This window comes from Aquarana catesbeiana, linkage group LG03 (assembly GCF_042186555.1).
Source record: "Aquarana catesbeiana isolate 2022-GZ linkage group LG03, ASM4218655v1, whole genome shotgun sequence".
Lineage (NCBI taxonomy): Eukaryota > Metazoa > Chordata > Amphibia > Anura > Ranidae > Aquarana > Aquarana catesbeiana.
In genome coordinates this window covers 588,047,982-588,074,648 of record NC_133326.1, presented here as the reverse complement: position 1 = coordinate 588,074,648, position 26,667 = coordinate 588,047,982, and the positions used below count along the sequence as shown (strand labels likewise).

The 26,667-nt window shown below is 44.1% G+C and overlaps 1 long non-coding RNA gene across 1 annotated transcript; it reads right to left on the bottom strand.

The window, feature by feature from the left end:
• Positions 1 to 26,005, bottom strand: LOC141132994 (uncharacterized). The gene is made up of 3 exons (XR_012242996.1): positions 25,565 to 26,005; positions 424 to 555; positions 1 to 335 (listed from the first exon to the last, which is right to left on the bottom strand). It is a non-coding gene; the product is annotated as an uncharacterized lncRNA (long non-coding RNA).
• Between the last annotated feature and the right edge of the window lie 662 nt (positions 26,006 to 26,667).

Sequence of the window (26,667 nt, the reverse complement as noted above, 5' to 3'; positions counted from 1 at the left end):
TTATTATTGAGGAAGGGGTTGCACCCCCAAAACGCGTCCATTGATCTCCCGAGATGGCAGATAGCACATGTTGACACACTGTGTGCATCCTCCAAATTTGGCTTTGGGAAAAATCACAAAAACATTTCGCACATTGTAGCAGACAAAAGAAGAAAGTGATTTGGAGGGGCTTTAAACTCGCCCCAAAACATCAATGATGTTTTTATATTTTGGAATAACATCATTGATGTTTTGCTTGATGATTTCCAATTGTAAATTACACCCCATGATCTCCCCGATCACGATCTGGGCACTTTCTGATGTGAAAGGATCTTCATCCACAACCTCACGATCACCTAAAAAGAGAGGAACCCAAAATAAATTAGGTCTAAAAAATATGCCGCCATCCATCTCTTATCGGAGCCTGTGGTCGCAGACACTTACCTGTTGTGGTGACTAGTTCCACCACGTCTTCTTCCTCCTGCTCATCTTGTGTTGGGTGGATTTCCCCTTCTTCCAGAGGGGGGGGGTCTCTGGTCTCCTCGGATGAGGGGTGTCCTCCGAGTCTTTTCTCCCCTATGTAAAACAAAAATGGTATAATTAGCACACAGATATTTGATGGCAGAACCATAAAGATGAAACATTGCTTGGAAGTGGGGTACAATGATCTATTTTAGCAGCGTTCCAAGATGTAGCATTTTTAGTGTCCTTTGTCAATCTGCGATACTTTACCTGTTTAGTACAAGCTTCACAGATGGAGACCCCCCTATATTATACACTGGAGCACCTGTGTGGCCCCCCTAATAAAAATGGTGTTCTGGGGTCCCACACTAGTGCTCCAGTGTCCAGATTTGAAAACAGCTGCTCAGAGTCCTCTCCTTACACAGAATCTAGTTTGCATTTCATTCTAGTAACAAAGCCATCTACACAACCCAATTCTTTGAAGACAAGTATAGGGCCTCAAAATGGTGGCCAAATGCATATGGCCTGTTAGGTTCAACTTTTAAATAAGTTGCTTTAAGATTATATTGCTTTGTCAAATTATTGCTTCTATAAGAAAGATGACACGGAGTCAGGTATGTCTGTATCACAGTTCTGAGCATAAAGGACTGCTCCCTTTACTTCTTTTATAGGCAGCTCTTCAAGCAGTAATCTTATCGGCATTATCAAATGAGGTTAAGGTACAAAGAGTTTCTTATCAGCGAACATGTAATGATTATTCAGCAGTTCCAAATTCCATCTAGATACAGATTGATACGTACACAGAAGAGAAAAGAGCACAAACAATTTAAATAGAACAATTGATACGTACACAGGTAAGAAAGGAGCACAAACAATTTAAATAGAACAATTGATACGTACACAGGTAAGAAAAAGCAGAAACAATTAAAGTGGAACTCTAAGTCATTATTTCAACCCTATCAATTTCCCCCTTTGACATCATCCTCTCCCTCCCCCTGGGTCCTCATGAATAAGTTCTAGTCAGTTTTTCCCCAGAGTCCTTTCCCTGACCGCGAGTTGTCAGAGGGGTAGAACCCATCCCCCTAGGTATTACCAACATCTTAAAATTCAAGAAGAGGAGTTTTATAGGAGTAGGGTGATGTCAATACACATTTATCAGTATACCCTGTCTATTCTCCTAATTTTCCTATTTATTTTCCTGTATACACATATATTTGTGATTGTACGTGATATTAATATTAGAATAATAATTACCATTGGACTTAACAACCAGTGAAAGATATTGGTTGCTGTAGAAGACATTCCGCTAAATATATCCCACCAATGTGGTGCAGTATCCTGTTGTATCTGTGAGGAAAGATGTACTAGTCTACCTTTGTCAATAATCATTTGCTACTTTAGGATCATCTATAGCCCATTCGAAAGTTGTTGTTTCCTCTACTTCAAGTACATTAATACCAGGAGTCCATGCATATATTTGTAAAACAACAATCTTCAACAAAAAATATGTAAGTAGATATTTCATCATGTTGTTTTCTCGGGTTGTTTCTTGCAATGTGATGTGTGTATCCAGGTAGGTTTTCCTTCCAGCTTTACTGAGGTGGCTGTGGTCAAGAGTACTTGGTAAGGACCTTCAAACCTGGGTTCCAATGTCTTTCTGGTGTGTTTCTTTACATATACATAATCCCCTGGTAGCAGCGTATGTGTACCTGTTATTGAATTAGGGTCTGGAAGAGAAGAATACACACTTTTGTGGATCTTAGTTAGACGTTGTTGTAATTGTATCACATATGCAGTCAAACTATCACATTGCAATTGCATACTCTGTGGAAAGTATAAACCTAATCTAGGTGCATTCCCAAAAAGTATTTCGTATGGGGATAATCCTGTTTTTCCTGTTGGAGTGTACCTTATAGAGAATAAAGCCAGAGGCAGGCATTCTGGCCAAGGCTTGTTTAACTCTTGCACGGCTTTTTGTATTTTTAACTTTATTGTCCCATTTACTCTCTCCACTGATCCTGAACTCTGTGGGTGGTAAGGGGTGTGAAAACTTTGTTGAACCCCTAACATGGTCATCACGTTCTGCATGATTTCTCCTGTAAAGTGTGTCCCCCTATCTGATTCTATGGTTTCAGGAAGACCAAACCTAGTTATTAACTCAGTGATCAGTTTCTTAGCTGTGGCTTTAGCTGTAGCTGATTTTACTGGATAACTTTCGGGCCAACCTGAGAATAAATCGATACACACAAGGACAAATTCAAAGGGGCCGCTCTTAGGCATTTGTATGTAATCAATTTGCAGTCTCTGGAAGGGGTATTGGGCCCGGACCTGGTGTTTTCGTGGGGTTTTTACTCTCTGTCCTGGGTTATTCAGGAGACAGATTTGGCAGGCTGCACAGTAGTTTCTTGCAGTGCTACTGAATCCAGGGGCGAGCCATCCTTGGTTCACAATCCTATACATGGAATTGGAACTGACGTGTGTGGGTAGGTGAACTGCCGCTGCCATTGCTGGGTACAGAGAGGCAGGTAGGCATATTTTGCCCCCTTCCCTCCATACATTGTCCAGGTCTGGTGCTGCTCCCATTCTGACCCACTTATCTTTCTCGCTCTCCCCTGCTTGCTCCTGTAATTTACTCAGCTGCTGCCATGTTGGTTCTGGGATACTCACCTCTACCGCTGCTAAGGTCTCAGGGCTTCCTTCCCCTAGAGCTGCCTGTTTTGCAGTCAAATCTGCAAATGCATTTCCTTTTGCCTCAATTGTTTTTGCGCTCGTGTGTGCCGCTATCTTCATGATGGCTACTCGTTTAACCTTTTGAAGATTGTTCAGGACTCTCTTAATCCCTTCTCCATGTTTTACAGGTGTACCTGCTGCTGTCAGATAACCTCTAGCCCTCCATATGTGGTCATAATCGTGCGCTACACCATAAGCGTAGGCAGAGTCAGTGTAAATATTCCCTTCTCGTCCTTTTAAGTATTCTAAGGCTTGTTCTAAAGCTTTTAATTCTGCTTCCTGTGCTGACATGTGGGCTGGTAAGGCCTGTGCTTCAATTACCTGCGTATCAGTCACTACAGCATACTCTATGTGATATTTACCTTTGTCATCAGCAAACCTACTACCATCTATATACAAGGTGTACTCAGCGTTTAAAATTGGTGTATCTGTAACGTGTGGGAATCCTATTGTCTCCTGTTCCATGAGCTGAAAACAATCGTGCTGATCTACTTCTTTAAACAAAAGAGTGTCAGTGTCCTCATTTCTTTTCTCACTAGTACTATTAGTACTATCATTCCCCCTTGCCAAATCTGGTGACTGAAGAGGCAAAAAGGTGGCCAAATTTAAGGTTGTACAGCGCTGAAAAGTAACATTTGGAGGTAAGAGTAAAGTACACTGTAACCTTAATTGCCTAGCCATTGAAATGTGTTTGGGCTGTACCTGAGACAAGATTGCATGTATGTCATGTGTTGTATGCACTACGACTGGATTGTCTAGAACAATCTCTGATGACTTATCTATGATAATTGACACTGCAGCTACCGCCCGTACACAGGACGGTGAACCTCTAGATACTGGATCTAATGCTGCTGAAAAGTAAGCGACTGGTCTTTGTTTTACATGTGCCTGTGTCAGAACACCTGTGGCATGTCCAGTGATCTCAGCAATGTACAGATTAAATATCTTGGTGTAATCTGGTATACCAATAGCCGGGGCAGAAATCAACAACTTTTTCAAAGTGATAAACGACTCATAAGCTACTTCTGTAAGCATATACGGTACAATTTTCAAACAATCGTATAATGGCTGCATCAAAGCGCTAGCATGTGGTATCCACTGTCTACAATATGACACGATGCCTAAAAACATACGCAATTGTTTAAAATTCCGTGGGGGTAACATTCCCTTTATCACTTGAACCCTCTCTTCAGTGAGATGTCTTGTACCCTGTGATATACAATGTCCCAAAAAGATAACTTTTTCCTGACATACTTGTAACTTTTTCTTATTAACCTTGCAACCTTTTTCTGCCAAAAATCGCAACAAATTAAGGGTGGTGGCCAAACAAGTTTCCTTGTCAGGGCAGCATAACAATAAATCATCCACATATTGTAACAATACACAGGAATCTGGTGGTACCCATTCTCCCAACACCGTTTGCAATGCTTGCGAATACAAGGTAGGTGAATGCGCCATACCCTGAGGTAGGCGTGTCCAGGTTAGTTGCCGATTTTTTATTGAAAATGCGAACCAAAGTTGGCATTCTTCAGCAAGCGGGACGGAAAAGAAAGCATTCGCTAAATCTATAACCGTAAAGTACATACTGGTTGATGGTATTTGTGACAGTAATGTATGTGGATTGGGTACTAAAGGTGTCATCGGGGCTAGTATTTTGTTGACCGCTCTAAGGTCTTGGACCATTCTATACGTAACCGGACTACCGGCTACTGATTTCTTTTTAACCGGGTACAAGGGAGTGTTTGCCGGTGATTTTACCTCTTTTAGAACTCCACTTTTTAAGAAGGATTGGACCTGCATTTCTATGGCCGTCTCTTGGGGTGCACTAAGTGGATACTGCTTTTGTTGGGGAAGCACTGCTCCTGGAATCAGCTGTAGGGTAACCGGAGGTATGGGCAAAAGTCCAACATCAGCTGGATGTTTCTCCCATAGTTCTCCTGGAAGGGACGACAAAATCTGATCTAAGTCTGAAGGAGGTGGGCCGGACAATTCCGATTCCTCCTCTAGGTATTGTATCAGGTTACACATCTCCATGTGTTCTTGATTATCCCCTATAGCTAAGGTGACAGTGCCATCTGGGTGATAGGTAATGTTAGCTCCTATTTTCTGCAAAATGTCAGCTCCTAACAAATTAGTGGGGGCTCCTCTGGATACCAGAAAGCGTGAAAGGAACATGTGGTTTCCTACTTTAACTTTCAGAGGTTTTGTAAGCGGGGCGTCGGCTAAAATGCCATCATATCCAGTTATTAGTAAAGTGTCAGGTGATTTTTGGCCAGGGAGTAGTTCAGAATCAGAAAGTAACGAGCGTGAAGCTCCTGTATCGACTAAACAAGAGATTTTCTTATTACCAACCGTTATATTTGTCTTAAGCATTGTTGTTTTGGATTTTTCTAAAACCGGGGCAAGTCATGCTCGTGGACCATCTCCCTGCTGCCTGATATGACTATTTTTGTTGTCCCTGGGCTGGTTCCTTCTCTGATTAACTGGAGAATCAACACCTTCCTCTCCTTCATCCCTTATTCTTTTCCTACAGTTGCGTCTGATGTGACCAATCTTGTTACAGTAGTGACAGGTAAGGGGTTTGCGAAAGGAACCTCTACCTTGCTCTTGGGAACCCCCGAGTGCGTTGATAGCATGAGATTTCCTCCCTTTGGTTTCTGCTAAGTCCGCCTCTATGCCTTGCGCTTTTTGTAACAACGTCCCTCTATCTCTAGTTGCCCTCCACTCTGGTGTGCAGGCTTTCAGTCTCTCACTTATCTGTGGAATTAATCCCTCCATAAATTGTCTATTGAAGGCTCGGATTGTGACTGGCAGGGCCAAGTCCAATCCCTCATCTGCCATCATACTTTCCATAGATAAGTAAAATTCCGATACAGTCTGTCCTGGCATTTGCTTCATGGGTGATATGGACCCCCTCTCCTGTTGTTTTGCCTGACAAAAAGCTTCTAATCTAGCAATAAAAGGGGCCCTTGAGTCTATATGTCTGACATGTCCTGCCTCCAGGTTGCCATCCCCATCAACTTGTCCTGCAGGTCTGTGTGGACCTATTTCTGTCATAAACTGGTTAAACAGGGTCAGAGTCATTTTGTGTCTGCATAGATCCTCCCCATCCTGCCAGGTCGCTTCATGTGTATTCATTAACTGTGTCACAAATCTACAAAAAGCAGCTGGCTTTGCTACCGGGTCTGGGGCGCTCTGTATTAATGCCATAAGGGTGTCTGCCGACCATGGTGTCCAAGTCCTTATTTGCATTCTACGAGTGACAGTAGGCGGGGCATTTGGATGGGCTGCTTGTCCAAATTCTGGATTGTTTACCTGAACAATGCGTGTATCAGTGCGTACGGGAGCTACAGTTTCTGGATGAGGTTTTTGTGCCCCACAATGCACACATTCTACTGCCCATTCTGGGTTTTGTGCTCCACAATCCTGACAAACCCATCCTCTCCCCTCAAGTACAGGATATATCTTGTGTGGTTTGCGTTCTACGTCAGTGTATGGGGGTGGGATGGCTGAGCTGGGAGCTTCGACATTTTTTGTTCTTCTATCTTTCATATCCCAACCATCACAATCTGGATTAAATTTCCACCCCTCTTCTTTCGCTCTATTTGAGACCTTAATTAAGCATTGAACCTGACACATCCATTGCTTCTCTAACACCTCTCCTTGTCTGTCCCTTTTTATTTCACTCCATACATCCGGGTCTAAGCCCGCTGCTCCTTTCACCTTAAATTTACGAAGGACATCCTTTAAGTCCTGTGCTTCGGTTTTCCCATAAATGTTCTTAATTATCTGTGGCACCGTATAGTGCGCCACAATTCCCTGACGGGGTTTTGTGTTCCTCTGGCCCATTCTAACAGTCCTGCCTAGGTAGCGTGTGGGACACTTAGTGTACAATATAATGCGGCTACAACATATACAAGAATGAATAATTACTTTATATGCTAGCCCAATAACAAACCAGCTAAGTTACACTAGTTCCTCGTTGCCTTCCTCCTAGGGTGCTAGAATTCTAAAAACCTCTCCCGGAATGAGATTTCTGAAACCGAATTACTTTATATGCTAGCCCAATAATAAATAATTACTTTATATGCTAGCCCAATAACAAACCAGAATGCGGCTACAACATATACAAAAATGCGGCTACAACATATACAAGCATTCCTTTAAGTGGCCAGGTATCCGACTAGATCTCCGGACTTTATGGAGATCTTATTCCCTCCCTCGTATCTGGGAATCCCTCTCATGCACTCTTATCCCTGCTTTATGGAGCAGACAGGGCTTATACTCTCAACCCGTCTATGGTTTATGAGTTAGATGTGAGGTTAAGCATAAGCGTCAGACCCCCAAGCTCACAAGCCCTCAAGTTCCCAATCATGTGAGGTAAGGCGCATTCCGTTGCTTAGTTCGGCAATCCCCTTCTAACTCATACCATCCTTGACAAGGCTCATTCACTTTCTCAACAAGACAGACAAGACAGACACAGACAACAAACAAAACAAATAATTCCAGCAATATAAACTAAAATATGCAGTAATTCTAGACTCACCACTACAGAGGCTGGTGTTGTAAAACCAGGAGAACCGTAACTGACAGAACGGATAGGCACAAATCAGGGGAGCACAGAATATAAGAAAAATAAAGCTTTTTCTTACCTGGCCAGGTTTTTTTAATCTGTGGTTCCCGGAATGCCTATTCCTTTTTGTTCCGTCAGCGTAGCTCAGCCACCTCTTGTAGTATCATCGGTGAGTCCCTGTTCAGGCGCCAAAATGTTAGGTTCAACTTTTAAATAAGTTGCTTTAAGTTTATATTGCTTTGTCAAATTATTGCTTCTATAAGAACAATGGTATTTTATAGTCTGAAATAAAAATGTGTGATCCGAACGAATAATGTGCCCATGAACATGAAAGTTGCCATTTTAAACTGTACAACAGTTCCTAAAAGCACATGGAGCAGCACGAACGTAATAAACACAAGAACAATAGGAACACAGCACAACTACTTACTTTTTTGCAGCACTCTCCGGATCTTTCTGTACTGCTCATGTTCTCGTAATTTCAGGTCCGACCACCGCTTCCTGAGCTGATCTTTCGATCGTCGCACCCCGAATTTCCGGTGCAGACTCCTGACCACTTTCGCCATGATCTTGGCCTTTCGGACATTGGGGTTGGGGTAAGGCCCATACTTTCCATCATAGTCGGCCTTCTTCAGGATGTCCACCATCTCCAACATCTCCCCAAAGGACATATTTGAGTCCTTTAATCTCCTTCTGGATTGGGACGTTTCAGGCTCCGGCCTTTCCTCCTCCTCCTCCTCGTTGCTGTACTTAGCATGATCCTGCTGTCTATCCGCCATGTGCTCTTCCTCCACTGCGCTGAACGAAAAGGGGCGGGGAATAGAATAGAAAGAACGTCAGGGGCGGGCGGAGTTATACGCATGCGCAGTGTGTATAAATCCTAACGCGCGCGTCTTACGTACGATCTGTGAGCGGAGGAAGGAGCATCGGAGACGCCGATCGTGCTAACGAAGGTAGGATCTAAACTTGGGCCTATACTGCTTCGAAATTGAAGCCTATATTGTAACAAGATTAGGGGAGTTTGGCCTGACATTAGAGTTTGTCTTGTGTTGTGTCTTGCAGAGAAAATGGATGGGTTCAACGACCACAATTTCCTGCCCCTGTTCATAGACAAGTACAGGGAGCTGCCCTGTCTGTGGCAGGTGAGACACCCCCACTATAACCTCAAACAAAAGAGGCAGGCAGCGCTGGAGAAACTGCTGGAGTTGGTGAAGCCGGTGGTCCCCACAGCAACCATCCCTTATTTAAAAGCTAAAATTGGTGGCCTGAGGAGCACATATCTTAGGGAGCGCAAGAAGGTCACGGATTCCCAGAGATCCGGAGCTGCAGCAGATGACGTTTATGTCCCCAGGCTGTGGTACTACGAGAGACTGCGATTTCTGTCAGACCACACTGAAGTCAGGGAATCCCTCTCTACTCTTCCTTCCACTCTTCCTTCCATCCCAGCTGAGGCTTCTGATGTCCAACCTGGGCCTTCCAGCCAGGAAGAAGTGGAGGAGCCCAGCTGGAGTCAGGTATAGCATTCTTCTACAGATTTCTGGGCAATAAAGAAATGATGTTTACTATAGATGTTATTATTGATCATTAATTGCTGATTAAAAAAAGTGTTTTACATATCAATAGACAGTAGTGGGCACCCAAAATTGGGACAAGAATGAAAAATGCTGGGCTCAGAAGGATAGTCTGTTATATTTGTTAACATTCAATTTGCAGCAGTCAGGAGGTGAAAATTGTGTGTGATTGATGTAAAAAAAACTAAAACTATGTCCCTTTTTCATACACAGGAAGACCTCAGACAGGAGGAGGCTGTGGAATGTGGCAGTCAGGAGGAGGCGGGGATTAGTGTCAGCCAGGAGGAGGCGGGGATTAGTGGCAGCCAGGAGGAGGCGGGGCTAAGTGTCAGCCAAGAGAAGCCTGGGACAAGTCGCAGCCTGACTGAGTCTCAGGTTCCTCCCCTCCACCTGCCATACAAAAGGGCCAGGAAGGCCACTCCCAGTCCTGTGCAGAATTCAGCATACAGGCTCATCCAGGACGCTTCTGCGTCCCTCAGAGCCTTCCCCAGTCCTGAAGAGGCCTTTGCCTGCATGGCTGCCACCAAATTGCAGGGCATGCAGGAGGGCCAACGCAAGATCTCTGAGGACCTGATTTATAAAGTCCTATGTAAGGGGGAGAGTGGGGAACTGACACACAAGACGGATGTCATTGAGATCGACGATGCTCCTCCTCCTCCTCCTGCTGCCACAACTCCACCACCACAGCCAAAGGCTGGAAGGAGGCGTGGAAAGAAGACCAGAGAGTGATGACCCTGGGTTCAGTCTGGTCTGACAAAAGCTGCAGTCTCTCGTATGACCACAGCCTGGGGACACAGATGTCATCTGCTGCTTTCCGGATCTCTGGGACTTCTGGACCAGACTGCCCTCCCTTAGATATGGACTCCTCAGGCCACCAATTTTGCTTTTAAATAATTGATGTCTGCCCTGGGGGTCCAAGGCTTCGCCCACTTCTGCAGTTTCTCCAGCGTTGCCTCCCTCTTTGTTTATAGTTGTGACCCCTTAATAAAATATTTTTAGGTAAATTCTACTCTCCTGTGTGTGTTTTCATCCAAAAAGGACAGTTTGTTGGTGAGGATTCAGGTACATTTCTAACATAAAATGTGAAATTAACAAGAGACAACAACAACAAACAATCTCCTACAGATTAAATAGAACAACATATCAATGGTGTTGTGGGAACTTGTCACAAAAAACACACAAACATTTTCGGGAGTACAAATCAAAATCACCAAAAAAAAAAATTAAAAAAGAGAAACACAAAAAAAGATTCTACATTAAAGTAAAAAAAATAAAAAAAATTTGTTGTCAGATGTGAGAAATCAAAATATATTGAGGGAATCCCGATAAATAGTAACGAAAGAAGTTTGTGAGAAGTGTGTGTGAATATGAGCAGCAAAACTACTTAATTCTTGTCACATAATAATTTATCCCTTTCATGACTAAGCCTATTTTTGAAATTTGGTGTTTACAAGTTAAAATCCGTATTTTTTGCTAGAAAATGACTTAGAACCCCCAAACATTATATATATTTTTTTAGCAGAGAATCTAGAGAATAAAATGGCGATTGTTGCAATATTTTTGATCACACGGTATTTGTGCAGCGGTGTTTTAAACGCAAATTTTTGGAAAAGTGACAATTTCATGAATTTTAAAAAAATCCAAACAGTAAAGTTACCCCAATTTTTTTGTATAATGTGAAAGATGATGTTACGCCGAGTAAATAGATACCAAACATGTCACCTGTTATAATTGCACGCACTCGTGGAATGGCGACGAACTACGGTACCTTTGAATTTCCATAGGCGATGATTTTAAAAATTTTTACGGTTACCAGGTTTGAGCTACAGAGGAGGTCTAGGGCTAGAATTATTGCTCTCGCTCTGACGATCGCGGCGATACCTCACATGTGTGGTTTGAACACCGTTTACATATGCGGGCGCGACTTCCGTATGCGTTTTCTTCGCTGCGCGAGCTCGCGGGGACAGGGGCACTTTAAAATTTTTTTTTTTTTTTATTTAATTTATTTATTTTTGTACTTTATAAATTGTGTTTAAATTTTTTTTTTTTTTTTTTTTTACTTTTATTGCTGTCACAAGCAATGTAAACATCCCTTGTGACAGTAATATGTGGTGACAGGTACTCTTTATGGAGGGATGGGGGGGTCTAAAAGACCCCCCATCCCTCCTTTACACTTCAAAGTATTCAGATCGCCGAAAACGGCGATTCTGAATACTGTGTACTTTTTTAAATTCGGCGCCATTGGCAGCCGAGTAAACGGGAAGTGACGTCATGACGTCGCTTCCGCATTTACAACAAGAAGGCTGGAACGAAGCCGCTCGCAGCTTCGTTCCAGTCCGCCCCCAGCCGCCGAAGGCAGCCGAACGGACACCGTGCCTCCCGATCGCATGGGAGGCCCGATAACAGCGACGGGAGGCGGCGGGAGGGGGGGTTGTCCCCTCCCGCTCCTCCGGTATAACAGCCGAGCGGCTTTTAGCCGCATCGGTTGTTATATTCGGGTAGCCGATTGCCCGCTGAAAACAACGGTACCGGGATGATGCCTGCAGCTGCGGGCATCATCCCGGTATAACCCCGGAAAGCCGAGTACGCATATGTGCGTTCTGTCGGCGGGAAGGGGTTAAAGAAGAAGAGAGTGCGCTGTATTAAACCATTTTGAACATTGCAGCGTGACGAAAGTGCTGTATCCATTACTAAGTTTACCAGAACGAGCTGTCCCGTGTCGGAATTTCTTCTGAGCATGCATGGCACTTTGTGCGTCGGAACAGGCCACACACGGTCGGAATTGACGCGATCGGATTTTTTTGTCGGAAAATTTTATCTCCTGCTGTCCAACGTTGTATGTCAGAAAATCCGATGGAAAATGTCCGATGGAGCCCACACACGGTCGGAATTTCCGACAACACGCTCCGATCGGACAATGTCCATCGGAAAATCTGACCGTGTGTACGGGGCATTAGACTATTGTTGTTCTGATCCATCACATATAATTCATATTAAAAAAACATTGAACTAAAGGCTGTAATGTAACAAAATAGGTAAAAAGCCAAGGGGGTGAATACTTTTGCAAGGCACTCTATACTGTCAGCCCAGATTCAGCCAAATACAGCAAAGTTGATTGAACAGCGCTTCACAGTACAGATGGACAATGATCCAAAACACACTGCAAAAGCAACCCAGGTGCTTTTGAAGGAAAAGAAGTGGAATATTCTTCAATGGCCGAGTCAATCACCTGATCTCAACCCAATTGAACATGCATTTCACTTGCTGAAGGCAAAAAGACCCACAAACAAAAAACAACTGAAGGCAGCTGCAGTTAGAGCCTGGCAAATCATCAGAAAGGAGGAAATCCAGTTTTTGGTAATGTCCATGGGTTCCAGACTTCAGGCAGTCATTGCCAGTAAAGGTTTCTCAACAAAATATTAAAAATGAACATTTTATTTATGATTATATTCATTTGTCCATTTACATTTGAGCCCCTGAAAATGGGGGGACTGTATATAAAAATATTTGCAGTTCCTAAAATTTGTACTTGATATTTATGTTCAACCCCTTTAATTAAAGCTGAAAGTCTGCACTTCAAATGTACTTGGATTGTTTCATTTTCATTTTCTTCTGGTGGCATACAGAGCCAAAAGTATGACAAAAAAAGCATTTCTTTCTTTTAATTCTGATGATTATGGTTTACAGCTAGTGAAAACCCAAAACTCAGTATATCGGAAAATTAAAATATTGTAAAAAAGGAAAATATTGTAGACTAATGGGGGTTGATTTACTAAAGGCAAAAAAACAGTTTACTTTGCAGAGGGCAGCTGCCCTCTGCAAGTGCAATTGCTCCAGAGCTTAGTAAATGAGGTTAGGCTTCACTTTACAAAGAGTACCCAATCCCGTGCAAGGAAAATTTTAAAAACTGCATTTTTGCTTGCACATGATTGGATGATAGAAGCCAGCAGAGCTTCTGCTCATTTACCAAGCTCTGGAGCAACTGCTCTTGAAGAGGGCAACTTTGCAAAGTGCACAGTCTTTTTCCTTTTAGTAAATCAACCCCATGGTGTCACACTCTGATCAGATAATTCCCTCAAAACATCTGTAAAGGTTTACCGAGCCTTTAAATGGTCTCTCAGTCTCGTTACATAGGTTACACAATCATGGTGAAGACTGCTAACTTGACAGTTGACCAGAAGACAGTCATTGACACCCTCCACAAGGAGGTTAAGTCACAAAAGGTCATTGCTGAAGATGCTAGCTGTTCAGAGAGTGCTGTATTAACGTAAGGTTGAGAGGAAGGAAAAAGTGTGATAGAAAAAGGTGCACAAGCAACAGGGATAACTGCATACTTGAGAGGATTGTGAAGCAAAGGGCATTCAAGAATTTGGGGGAGATTCACAAAAGAGTGGACTATTGCAGGTGTCAGTGCTTCAGGAGCCACCACACATAGACGTATCCAGGACATGGGCTACAATTGTCACATTCCTTGTGTCAAGCCACTCCTGAACCATAGACAACGTCAGAAGCATCTTACCTGGGCTAAGGAGAAAAAAGACTGGATTGTTGCTCAGTGGTCTAAAGTCCTCTTTTCGGATGAAAATAAATTTTGCATTCCATTTGGAAATTAGGGTCCCAGCGTATGGAGGAAGAGTGGAAATGCACAGAATCTAAGTTGCATGAGGTCCAGGGTGAAGTTTCCACTGGGCCGTTTTTTCCACTGGGCACACTGGGCAGTTGCCCGGGGGCCCCACTTGTCTGGAGGGCCCCATCCAGGGCTGATCCTCAGCGCTGCTATCTGCTGCTTTAGTTGACTGACTGCACTGGTTGCTCACTTGCTAGAATCGCCGGCCACCCGGTGTCTAGCTAGCAACCAGTGACGTCAGTCAGAGGCCGCGGCCGCCCCAGCATTCATAGCGCGCCGCGGCCACCCCAGCTGCTAGTGAACAAGCTCCGCCCACCTCTGCCATGTTCTTTAGACAGCGTGGAGAGGGAGCGGAGCAGAAAGACGGCTCTTGATAGCTGGCGCTGCCTTGCTGCTGTGAATGACACACTGTACTGCACCAGGCCGGCGGCCTCAAGTAAGTCTAACACTGTCTACTTAAGTTCAGGTTGTGCAAACACAGCCACTGTCTGTGCCCCTCAAAAGCTGCCACTGTGCCCATCAAACACAGCCACTGTGCCCATCAAACCTGCCACTGTGCCCATCAAACAGCCACTGTGCCCATCAAACACAGCCACTGTGCCCATCCAAGCTGCCACTGTGCCCATCAAACGCAGTCACTGTGCCCATCAAAGTTGCCACTGTGTCCATCAAAGCTGCAACTGTGCCCCTTATACGCTGCCACTGTGCCCATCAAACGCAGCCACTGTGCCCATCAAACGCTGCCACTGTGCCCATTAAAAGCTGCCACTGTGCCCATCAAACATAGCCATTGTGCCCATCAAAGCTGCCACTGTGCCAATCAAAGCTGCCACTGTGCCCATCAAAAGCTGCCACTATGCCCATTAAACGCAGCCACTGTGCCCATCAAACGCTGCCACTGTGCCCATCACACGCTGCCACTGTGCCCATCAAACTCGTGTTATATTGTCCAAAGGTTGTGTTAATGTTTAAACACTGTTTTTTGTTGGAAGTAACAAGAAATAAAGCCTTATTGATAATTTGCATTTTTATTCTCGTGCGTGATTGTGTAGACAGGGCCCCAGGGCACTGTATTGCCCAGGGGGCCTATAATGCTCTTAAGATGGCTCTGTCCACTGTCAGTGATGATTTGGGGAGCCATGTCATCTGCTGGTGTTTGTCCACTATGTTTTATCAAGTCCAAAGTCAGCACTGCCCTCTACCAGGAAATTCTAGAGCACTTTATGATTCCCTTTGCTGATCAGCTTTATAGGGATGCTGATTTCATTTTCCAGCATTTTCCATACTGCCAAAAGCACCAATACCTGGTTTAATGATTATGGTATCACTGTTCTTGATGGCCACTTGGCCAGTAAAGTCGCCTGACCGAAACCCCATAGAGAATCTGTGGGGCATTGTCAAGAGGAAGATGAGAGACACCAGACCCAACAATGCAGACAAGCTGAAAGATGCTATCAAAGCAACCTGGGCTTCCAGAACACCTCAGCAGTGCCATAGGCCGATCGACTCCATGCCACGCAGCACTGATGCAGTAATTCATGCAAAAGGAGCCCCGACCAAGTATTGAGTGCATACTATACTGTGCATGGACATACTTTTCAGTAAGCCAACATTTCTGTATTAAAAAATCCTTTTTCTTATTGGTCTTATGTAATATTCTAATTTTATGAGATACTGAATTTTAGGTTTTCACTAGCTGTAAGCCATAATCATTACAATTAAAAGAAAGAAATGCTTGAAATATATCACTCTGTGTGTAATGAACCTATATAATATGAGTTTCACTTTTTGAAATGAATTACTGAAATAAATTAACTTTTTGATGATATTCTAATTTTTTGAGATGCACCTATATATCTGAAAATGTATAAATCCTGATGTACTGACGGAAATGAAGATCACATTTCTTGAGGAAATGCCAAGACAGTACAAATACCCCCAAATAATCCCTTTTTCAAAAGTAGACAGTCCAAAGTATTTAGTAAGAGGCATGGCGAGTTGATGTTGTAATTTTGTGTCACAATTTTTTGGAAAATAAAAATAATAAAAAATAAATAAAGAATGTTTTCACATTTTTTTTTTACATACTGTCACCAGTGCAGTGCAATATTATCACATAGTTGGTGTGGCAGTGATTAGGGACACTGACTGGTGACAGTATGTAAAAAAAAAATAATAATAATTTATTTTATTTTTTTAACACACTGTGACCAGAGCAATACAACGCTACCATAGTAACACTGTACTACTCTGGGGAAGTGATCAGCATTTTTACTGAATGAAACTGATTCATTCATCACTGGTTCACACTGGTGCGGCTTTGAAATCACGCTACTTCAGCGTGATTTCAAAACCGCACATCAGTGCATTTTGCACTGCAAATTTCATTGCGGCATGAGACTTCATTTAACAGAAGTCTATGCAAGTCGCAGTGAAATCAGTAAAAAGTTGTGTAGGCACCTTTTTCATAATCACTAAGACATGAGTCACGGCGAAGTGAACGGTTCGATTGCTGGCAATAGAGCGCGACTTGTCATGCAATTTGAACTGTAAAATCACATGACAAGTTGCACCGGTGTGAGCGGGGGCTTAGTGTTTTTTTTGTTGTGATTAGCTGTGATTGGCCAAAGCCAATTCCATGGTACAGATGGGTTGTGATTGGCCCTGTCTGTACCATGTGATCACGGTTACCAATCACAGCTAGCAATACAGTCGTATACAATAGATGGCATGAATGGAATCCTTCCATTGTTTACAATTGTCATGCTATCTGCTGTGATTGTTCACAACGATCACATGGTACTAGCAATGGGGCGGTATAGTGATCAGTGGACTGGTCTGGTGGACACAGCCGGTGACAGATCGTCCACTCAGAGGGAAGAAAGGTCCGCCTGGCCATCAGTCTGCTGTAGAATGGGCAAGAAGGTGAAAAATATACAGTCAGGTCCATAAATGTTGGGACATTGGCACTATTCTAATCTTTTTGGCTCTATACACCACCACAATGGATTTGAAATGAAATGAACAAGATGTGCTTTAACTGCAGACTTTCAGCTTTAATTTGAGGGTATTTACATACAAATCGCAGTATGCTTCGGGTCATTGGCCATCTGCACTGCGAAGCGCATTTTGCTGAATATGAGCAGATAATATTGCCCGAAACACTTCAGAATTCATCCTGCTGCTTTTGTCAGCAGTCACATCATCAATAAATACAAGAGAACCAGTTCCATTGGCAGCCATACATGCCCACGCCATGACACTACCACCACCATGCTTCACTGATGAGGTGGTATGCTTTGGATCATGAACAGTTCCTTTCCTTCTCCATACTCTTCTCTTCCCATCACTCTGGTACAAGTTGATCTTGGTCTCATCTGTCCATAGGATGTTGTTCCAGAACTTTGAAGGCTTTTTTAGATGTTGTTTGGCAAACTCTAATCTGGCCTTCCTGTTTTTGAGGCTCACCAATGGTTTACATCTTGTGGCGAACCCTCTGTATTCACTCTGGTGAAGTCTTCTCTTGATTGTTGACTTTGACACACATACACCTACCTCCTGGAGAGTGTTCTTGATATGGCCAGCTGTTGTGAAGGGTGTTTTCTTCACCAGGGAAAGAATTCTTCGGTCATCCACCACAGTTGTTTTCCGTGGTCTTTCGGGTCTTTTGGTGTTGCTGAGCTCACCGGTGCGTTCTTTCTTTTTAAGGATGTTCCAAACAGTTGATTTGGCCACACCTAATGTTTTTGCTATCTCTGATGGGTTTGTTTTGTTTTTTCAGCCTAATGATGGCTTGCTTCACTGATAGTGACAGCTCTTTGGATCTTATATTGAGGGTTGACAGCAACAGATTCCAAATGCAAATAGCACACTTGAAATTAACTCTGGACCTTTTATCTGCTCCTTGTAAATGGGATTATGAGGGAATAACACACACTTAGCCATGGAACAGCTGAGCAGCCAATTGTCCCATTACTTTTGGTCCCTTAAAAAGTGGGAGGCAAATATACAAACTGTTGTAATTTCTACACCTTTCACCTGATTTGGATGTAAATACTAGGGATGAGCCGAACACCCCCCGGTTCGGTTCGCACCAGAACCCGGTTCGGTTCGCACCAGAACCTGCGAACGGACTGAAAATTTGCACGAACATTAGAACCCCATTGACGTCTATGGGACTCGAACGTTCAAAATCAAAAGTGCTCATTTTAAAGGCTACTTTGCATGGTATTGTCCTAAAAAGGGTTTGGGGACCAGGGTCCTGCCCCAGGGGACATGTATCAATGCAAAAAAACTTTTAAAAACGGCCATTTTTTCGGGAGCAGTGATTTTAATGATGCTTAAAGTTTAAAAAAAAAGTGAAATATTCCTTTAAATATCGTACCTGGGGGGTGTCTATAGTATGCCTGTAAAGTGGCGCGTGTTTCCCGTGCTTAGAACAGTCCCTGCACAAAATGTCATTTTTAAAGTAAAAAAAGTCATTTAAAACTGCTTGCGGCTTTAATGTAATGTCGGGTCCTGGCAATATGGATGAAAATCAGTGAGACAAACAGCATGGGTACCCCACCAGGCCCTATATACTCTGAACAGCAGTATACAGGCGGTGCAAACAAGACAGGGACTGTAGGTTTGTTGTTAAGTAGAATCTGTTTGTAATTTTGAACTGGTACATTTTTAATGTGTTTAGCTCCAGCCAAAAAATCTATTTTAAGCTTTTTGGAAAACATAGGGAAGGGTTATCACCCCTGTGACATTTGTTTTGCTGTCTGTGCTCCTCTTCAGAAGATTTCACCTCACTTTTTGTCCCAATGACAAATGTTTTTTTGAAAATTTGGGGGTTTTTGTGAAACAAGGATTGGTGATAAAGCATCAGTGGAAGGGAGAAACGTTTTTCCCATATCAACTCTTACAGGAGAGAATTTCCCTTCCTGGGGTAGATTTCATCTCACTTCCTGTTGTCTCCTTCCATTTGCAAGTAGGAGTCATTTGTAAGTTGAATGTTTGAAAGTAGGGGGCCTGCCCTATATACTCAGCAGAAATTTGGGCCTTAGGTCTTGTTGTGGCCACAACACTGTAAGCCCTCACAGGGCCCTGGTGTGAAATATTAGATCAAGAATTGTAATTACATGCCCCTGTTGAACAGGGCAGAAAAATTCGGCCTTTGGTGGTGGTGGTGCTAGTGCCACAACAGTCCTCACTCGCTCTTGGTGGGCGCAGAAACGGGCCCTGCTGTGAAATATTAGATCAAGAATTGTAATTACATGCCCCTGTTGGTGCTGAAAAATTGGTCCTTAGGCAATGGTGCTGGTGCCACAATACTGCAACCCCTCACAGATACTCTAGTTGGAACGCAGAAACGAGCCCTGCTGCAAAGTATTGCATCAAAAATTGTAATTACACGCCCCTGTTAAACAGGGGCTGAAAAATTGGGCCTTAGGCACTGGTGCTGGTGCCACAACACTGCAACCTCTCACAGATACTCCAGTTGGAACGCAAAAACGAGCCCTGCTGCAAAGTATTGCATCAAAAATTGTAATTACACGCCCCTGTTAAATAGGGGCTGAAAAATTAGGCCTTAGACCAGTGATGGCGAACCTTGGCACCCCAGATGTTTTGGAATTACATTTCCCATGATGCTTATGCACTCTGCAGTGTAGTTGACCATCATGGGAAATGTAGTTCCAAAACATCTGGGGTGCCAAGGTTCGCCATCACTGCCTTAGGCACTAGTGCTGGTGCCACAACACTGCAACCCCTCACAGATACTCTAGTTGGAATGCAGGAACGAGCCCTGCTGCAAAGTATTGCATCAAAAATTGTAATTACATGCCCCTGTTAAACAGGGGCTGAAAAATTGGGCCTTAGGCACTGGTGCCACAACACTGCAACCCCTCACAGATACTCTAGTTGGAACGCAGAAACGAGCCATGCTGCAAAGTATTGCATCAAAAATTGTAATTACACGCCCCTGTTAAACAGGGGCTGAAAAATTGGGCCTTAGGCACTGGTGGTGGCGTCCAGAACCAAAAATGTTCTTACAAGCTATCAGTGTGATCATTGAATAGGAAGAGGATAATTACCCAGGATAGTCACTCAGCATCAGCATAGGCAGTCTTTGAAGGGATCTGAGATTTAAAAAAAAATTATTCAGTTACATCAGCATCAGGTGTTTGGTAGCTGGTGGTGATCCAAGACTGATTCATTTTTATGAAGGTCAGTCGATCGACTGAGTCGGTGGACAGACGCACCCTGTGATCTGTTACAAAGCCTCCAGCAGCACTGAATGTGCGTTCCGAAAGAACGCTGGATGCAGGACAGGCCAGTAGCTCAATTGCATACTGTGCAAGCTCTGGCCAGTGATCCATCCTCAAGACCCAGTAACTCAGAGGATTTTCGGTGGGAAAGGTGTCCAAGTCAGATCTTGCCCCTAGGTATTCCTGCACCAAGTAAAACAGACGCTGACGATGGTTGCTGGAACCGATCATACCTTGGGGCTGCGGACCAAAAAATTGTCTGAACACATCGGTCAGACGGCCACCTTCTCCACCACTCCTTCTTAGACTGACCGAAGCCTCAGCAACACGTTGTCCAGAAACAGGAGTTTGGAACCTCCCAGTCTCTGGGAATGCGTTGCACAGACCTTTCTGCAAGGCCTCCCGAAGATGTTTCATCCTCTGCTCCCTCTGCGATGGCAAGATAAGGTCCACAACCTTACCATTGTAACGTGGATCAAGGAGGGTTGCCAGCCAGTATTGGTCCTTCTCCTTGATACCATGAATACGAGGATCCTTACGCAGGCTTTGAAGGATCAGGGAGGCCATGCAGCGTAGGTTTCCTGAGGCATTCGGTCTGGAGTCCTCTGGGTCACTAAGGACGACATGGTCCGCAGCCACCTCTTCCCAGCCACGTACAAGTCCATGTGTTTCTTGGGACTGATCCCTTAAAGACTGCTGCTGTTGCTGAGTGCCAGGCTTCACCTCCATACTGACACAATCCTCCTCCTCCTCGTGCGCCAAACAGGGCACATGGGTCATTTGTCCCTGTCAGAGGGCAGAGAGGAGGTTGGTGCCATTGTCGCAAACCACCATTCCTGCCTTAAGTTGGCGTGGCGTCAACCACCTCTGAACCTGCTCCTGCAGAGCTGACAGAACCTCTGCCCCAGTGTGGCTCCTGTCCCCCAAGCACACCAGCTCAAGCACCGCATGGCATCTTTTGGCCTGCATACTTGCGTAGCCCCTTGAACGGCTACAGAGCACCGCTGGTTCCGAGGACAAAGCACAGGAAGAGGCCATGGAGGAAGAAGAAGAGGAGGGGGTGGAGGAGAGAGGTGTGTCACAATCATTAGTAGTGCCATTTTGGAGGCGTGGTGGCGGAACAACCTCCAACACTACTGCACCTTGTCCTGCATCCTTCCCAGCTGCCAGCAGAGTCACCCAATGCACGGTGAAACTTAGGTAACATCCCTGTCCATGCCTGCTGGACCATGAGTCAGCGGTAATATGCACCCTGTCCAGCGAGGCCAAGACATTGCCTTCCACATGCCGGTAGAGAGCCGGAATCGACTTCCATGAGAAAAAGTGGCGTTTGGGTACCTGCCACTGAGGAACCGCACATTCCACAAACTCACGGAAGGGGGCAGAGTCTACCAACTGAAAAGGCAGTTGAAGTGCTAGCAATTTTGCCAAGCTAGCATTCAACTGCTGGGCATATGGATGGCTGGGAGCTAACTTCTTTCGGCGGTGCAGCAGCTGGGGCAGGGAAATTTGCCTGGAACAATCTGACGTCGGTGTACCGAAAGCAGATTGCCCACAAGTACTTGGCTGTGACACACCTAATTCTACACCTTCATTCCTCTCAGTGCAGGTCTCAGAGAGGACTGAAGGTATAGTGGGGTTGGAGATCTCAGCTGATGAGGAGCAAGGAGAGGTCCTCTTTGTTCTTTGGTGTGGGTCTTTTAGATACGCTTGCCAACGAACTGCATGGCAGGTCAACATATGTCTGGTCAAGCATGTGGTGCCCAAGCAGGAGATGTTTTGGCCACGCGAGATACGCTTGAGACATATGTTGCAGCAGTGCGATCTGATGCACTCGTTTCAAAAAAGGCCCACACCAAAGAACTTTTGGAATAACGCACAGAGACAGCAGCGCACTGCACATGCGGAGCTTTGGGGTGTGATGCAGTCAGTGTGCTGCCCTTAGGCTGGCCCTTGGAGGGCATCCTGCCTTGTTAGTGATGTGCCTCCTCCTCCTCCCCTCTCCTATCAGGCACCCACATTGAGTCAGTGACCTCATCATCCCCTCCCTCCTTATCACTGGAGCAAACCTGGCAGTATGCTGCAGCAGGGGGAGCATGACTGCCAGATTGCTGTCCTTCTTGGGCACCCCTCTGTCCGTGCTCACGTTACTGCCTTCATCTAGCTCAGTATCATCATCAGAGCCTTCTAAACGCTGGGCATCCTCCTGGAGCATGTACCCAACACTGTGGTCAAACAGTTCGAGGGACTCCTCAGAAGAACATGGTGGGGCTAGGGAAGGAGTCACTGAAGCCATTGAGCCGAGGGAAGAGGCCGCGTTGGCAGCTGCTTTGCCAGACAAAGTACCCTGAGCATGGGTGAGAGAGGATGAGGAGGATGAGGACGGCTTGGTCATCCACTCGACCAAGTCTTCCGCATGTTGCGGCTCAACACGGCCAGCTGCCGAAAAAAAGGCCAATCGTGTCCCATGGCCACGTGCTGATGAGGATGCACCGTCTCCACAACCAACACTGTTGCCTCTAGACACAGAGCCTGCTTGCCCTCTTTTATTGGCTTGTGACTGTCTGCCTCTTCTTGTTGGCCTTCCAGACATACTAATGGCCTGTAGCTGCACTAAGCTGGGATATATCTATATCTATATAGATATATATCTATATAGATATAGATATATATCTATAGATATATATATATATCTATAGATATAGATATACTGATACTGCAGCTAGCAAAATCAACTGCCTGCCTGTAGTATGAGAACACCACCAACCTTCTACAGGTAGCTTTAGCTGAACACTGTGCAGAGCTCGCAAAAAACGAACTTGTAGCTTATTAAGCTGCTTGCGGTAGTGATAGGATCAGGAAAACACCACCAACCTTCGACAGGTAGCTTTAGCTGAACACTGTGCAGAGGTCGTACTACACTAACTTGTAGTTTTAGCTGAACACTGTGAGGAGGACACACTACACTAACTTGTAGCTTTAGCTGAACACTGTGCAGAGGTCGCACTACACTAACTTGTAGTTTTAGCTGAACACTGTTCAGAGGATGCACTACACTAACTTGTAGCTTTAGCTGAACACTGTGCAGAGGTCGCACTACACTAACTTGTAGTTTTAGCTGAACACTGTTCAGAGGACGCACTACACTAACTTGTAGTTTTAGCTGAACACTGTTCAGAGGATGCACTACACTAACTTGTAGTTTTAGCTGAACACTGTGAGGAGGACGCACTACACTAACTTGTAGCTTTAGCTGAACACTGTGCAGAGGTCGCACTACACTAACTTGTAGTTTTAGCTGAACACTGTGAGGAGGACGCACTACACTAACGTGTAGCTTTAGCTGAACACTGTGCAGAGGTCGCACTACACTAACTTGTAGTTTTAGCTGAACACTGTGAGGAGGACACACTACACTAACTTGTAGCTTTAGCTGAACACTGTGCAGAGGTCGCACTACACTAACTTGTAGTTTAAGCTGAACACTGTGAGGAGGATGCACTACACCAACTTGTAGCTTTAGCTGAACACTGTGAGGACGCACTACCCTAACTTGTAGCTTTAGCTGAACACTGTGCAGAGGTCACACTAAACTAACTTGTAGCTTTAACTGAACACTGTGAGGAGGACGCACTACACTAACTCTAAATAGTCTAGCTGCCTGACTGTGGTACTAATAGGATCAAAAGAACACCAGCAATTTTCTTCAGGTAGCTGTAAATACTGTAACAAGACAAGCCTGCCTGTCAGTAGGAAGATAACAGTAACGGATCTAGCTAAACTGAATACAGTGTATATATATATATATATATATATATACACACACACAACACCTGGGATGCATATATATACACAATACACTGTAAATGCAGCTAACTCACTGACTGTCCTTCCTAATCTAACTAACTCAAATGAAATGACACTGTCTCTCTATCTAAGCACGCTGGAACACACTACACAGGGCCCCCATGCAGGCAGCCTTATATAGTGTGGGGCGTTTTCTAAACCCCCTGAGCCATAATTGGCCAAAGCCACCCTGGCTTTGGCCAATTACAGCTCTCTCTACTGACGGCACTGTGATTGGCCAAGCATGCGGGTCATAGTGCATGCTTGGCCAATCATCAGCCAGCAATGCACTGCGATGCCGCAGTGAAATATGGGCCGTGACGCGCCACATGAATTTGGCACGAACGGCCCATAACGTTCGCAATTCGGCGAACGATCGAACAGCCGATATCCCTAGTAAATACCCTAAAATTAAAGCTGAAAGTCTGCAGTTAAAGCACATCTTGTTCGTTTCATTTCAAATCCATTGTGGTGGTGTATAGGGCCAAAAATATTAGAATTGTGTCGATGTCCCAATACTTATGGACCTGACTGTAATGCTATCTTCATGATATGAAATATCATAAAATCTTTCCAGAAAAGTGTCCTTCTCTTTAAGAAAAACAAAAGTCCATAAGTGAAAAAATCTAAATAATGCATATGAGTGAAATCTTGAATATATATTAAATATTATATGATGTGCATATCCCTTTAAAACAAAGTCCCTGAGTGAGTTTTTTCTGTTTTCAACACATCAACTTCAGTAACAACATGTTCACTTGCTGCTTAATATATTGTATCCAATCTACTTTCAGGTGCCATTCTCACAAGATACTCAATGTTATTCGCTATGCCTGTCAGTGGTCATAACATTATAGTCACATCGGTCACAATGTAAGACTTTATGAACACTGGCTAAGTTTTACAGGCAGGAGCTAAGCAATTATAATACCTCTAATACAATAGAAGACTTCTACTGTCATTTAGCCTGTGCTACATTTTTCACTTTCATTAAAGAGGAACTGCAATCTGCTCACATAATTTGTAATAAAAAACATCTTTGCCATTCTAAAGCTTCCCTCCAACCACTTTGCATATTATTATATATATACTGTACTTATCAAATATGCTGCAGAAATCTCCTTCCACTGAGTCTGGCTGCAACCATTTTAACTGTGGGCAGCTGAAGCTGCTGCCTGTTCGCTTCCTGAATTGCCATAGAGGCACACCTCCAGCTCTGCAGCTCTCATTGGCTCTCTTATGACTCACTCCCCCCCCCCCCACTTCCTGGCAAACTCTCACGAGAGTGAGAGAGAGAGCTGTGCATGATGTTATAAGCTTAGACATTTTACCAGACAAGAAACAGAAAGTGGGCTGTATAAGGTATTTGTTCACAGAAAAAAAATGTTTTACTATCCAGAGTTAAAACAACAAGGGCAGAAGATTTAATAGATGGAACGTTGAAAAAATTACTGAAGTGTTACTAAACCCACAACAGTAAAATCAGTCTGTATATGCAGTAAAGCATGCTTGTTATACTCACTGTGGAACCTAAGGGGTTAATCTGCATTGTGTAAAAAGCCTGTTTGATCCTGTGTTCTCTGATCCTCTCCTTCTTACACAGTCCCCAATCCATCTCCTGATAGAACAGAGGCTAGGGGACAAGCTGCACATGCTCAGTTTGGTGTATATTGCTGGAAAGTTATTGTTTTTTTTTCTTGGGAGGGTGTATGTGATCAGCACATGGCCAATCAGCACTGTCCAGAAAGAGGGTAAGGAATCCTGCAGCCTCATAGGACAGTCAAAGTGGAATGGAAAATCCTCCTATAAACTTTAACCAGACACTGATAGAAGTCAAAAGACTGCTATATACTTCTATTGAGAAAAGATATTTAGCGGTTTATATTTACTAAAACTATTGCAGTTCCATGTTCTGTGTACTGTGGGAGACCAGATATAGTGAATGCAGGGTCCTGGGTGTAGTAACACTTGAGATCTTAGGCAAAGAAAGATGGAACAGTAAAAGTGTTTTGAACATTCTTAATCTCCGGGGTTTTCTGCAGTTGCCAGGAAGAGCTTTGGTTTTGCTAATGCAGAAGTAAACACATTACAGTGAATTGCATAACATATAAACATTTAATGCTTCACTCAGAGGGGAGGTGTGATGCAAACAACGATCATAGTCATTAACTCTTTTAGCGTTCACTGATTATCTTTTTAATCCAACTGTAATGGGTGACCTCTTGTAGCCCCTGCTATGAAGCAATGTGAAAACCTTGTTCTCTAGAGAAAAGCAGAGATAGACTTCTTTTCATACACATTATACACATTATCTCAGCAACTGGAAGAGAACCAAACTCATTGCACTCTGAGTGTAGAACCAAACAACAAGGAAGCCACCATAGCCCTCACTTGCTGCATAGGCAAGGGTATACAACAATTATGTCACTTCCCAGACTAGGAGCATATGGGGTAGAATCATTGTAAGTGGGCACAATTAAATCTAAGGCTACACAGAATAAGCTGTTTTAGGTGGCATAAAAATGAACAGTATGGTCACCTGCTGACTTGGCACCATTCACAGGCAGCTTAACTCTTCAATAAGACACACAAGTTGAATCTAACACAATTTTACTTCAGCTAACT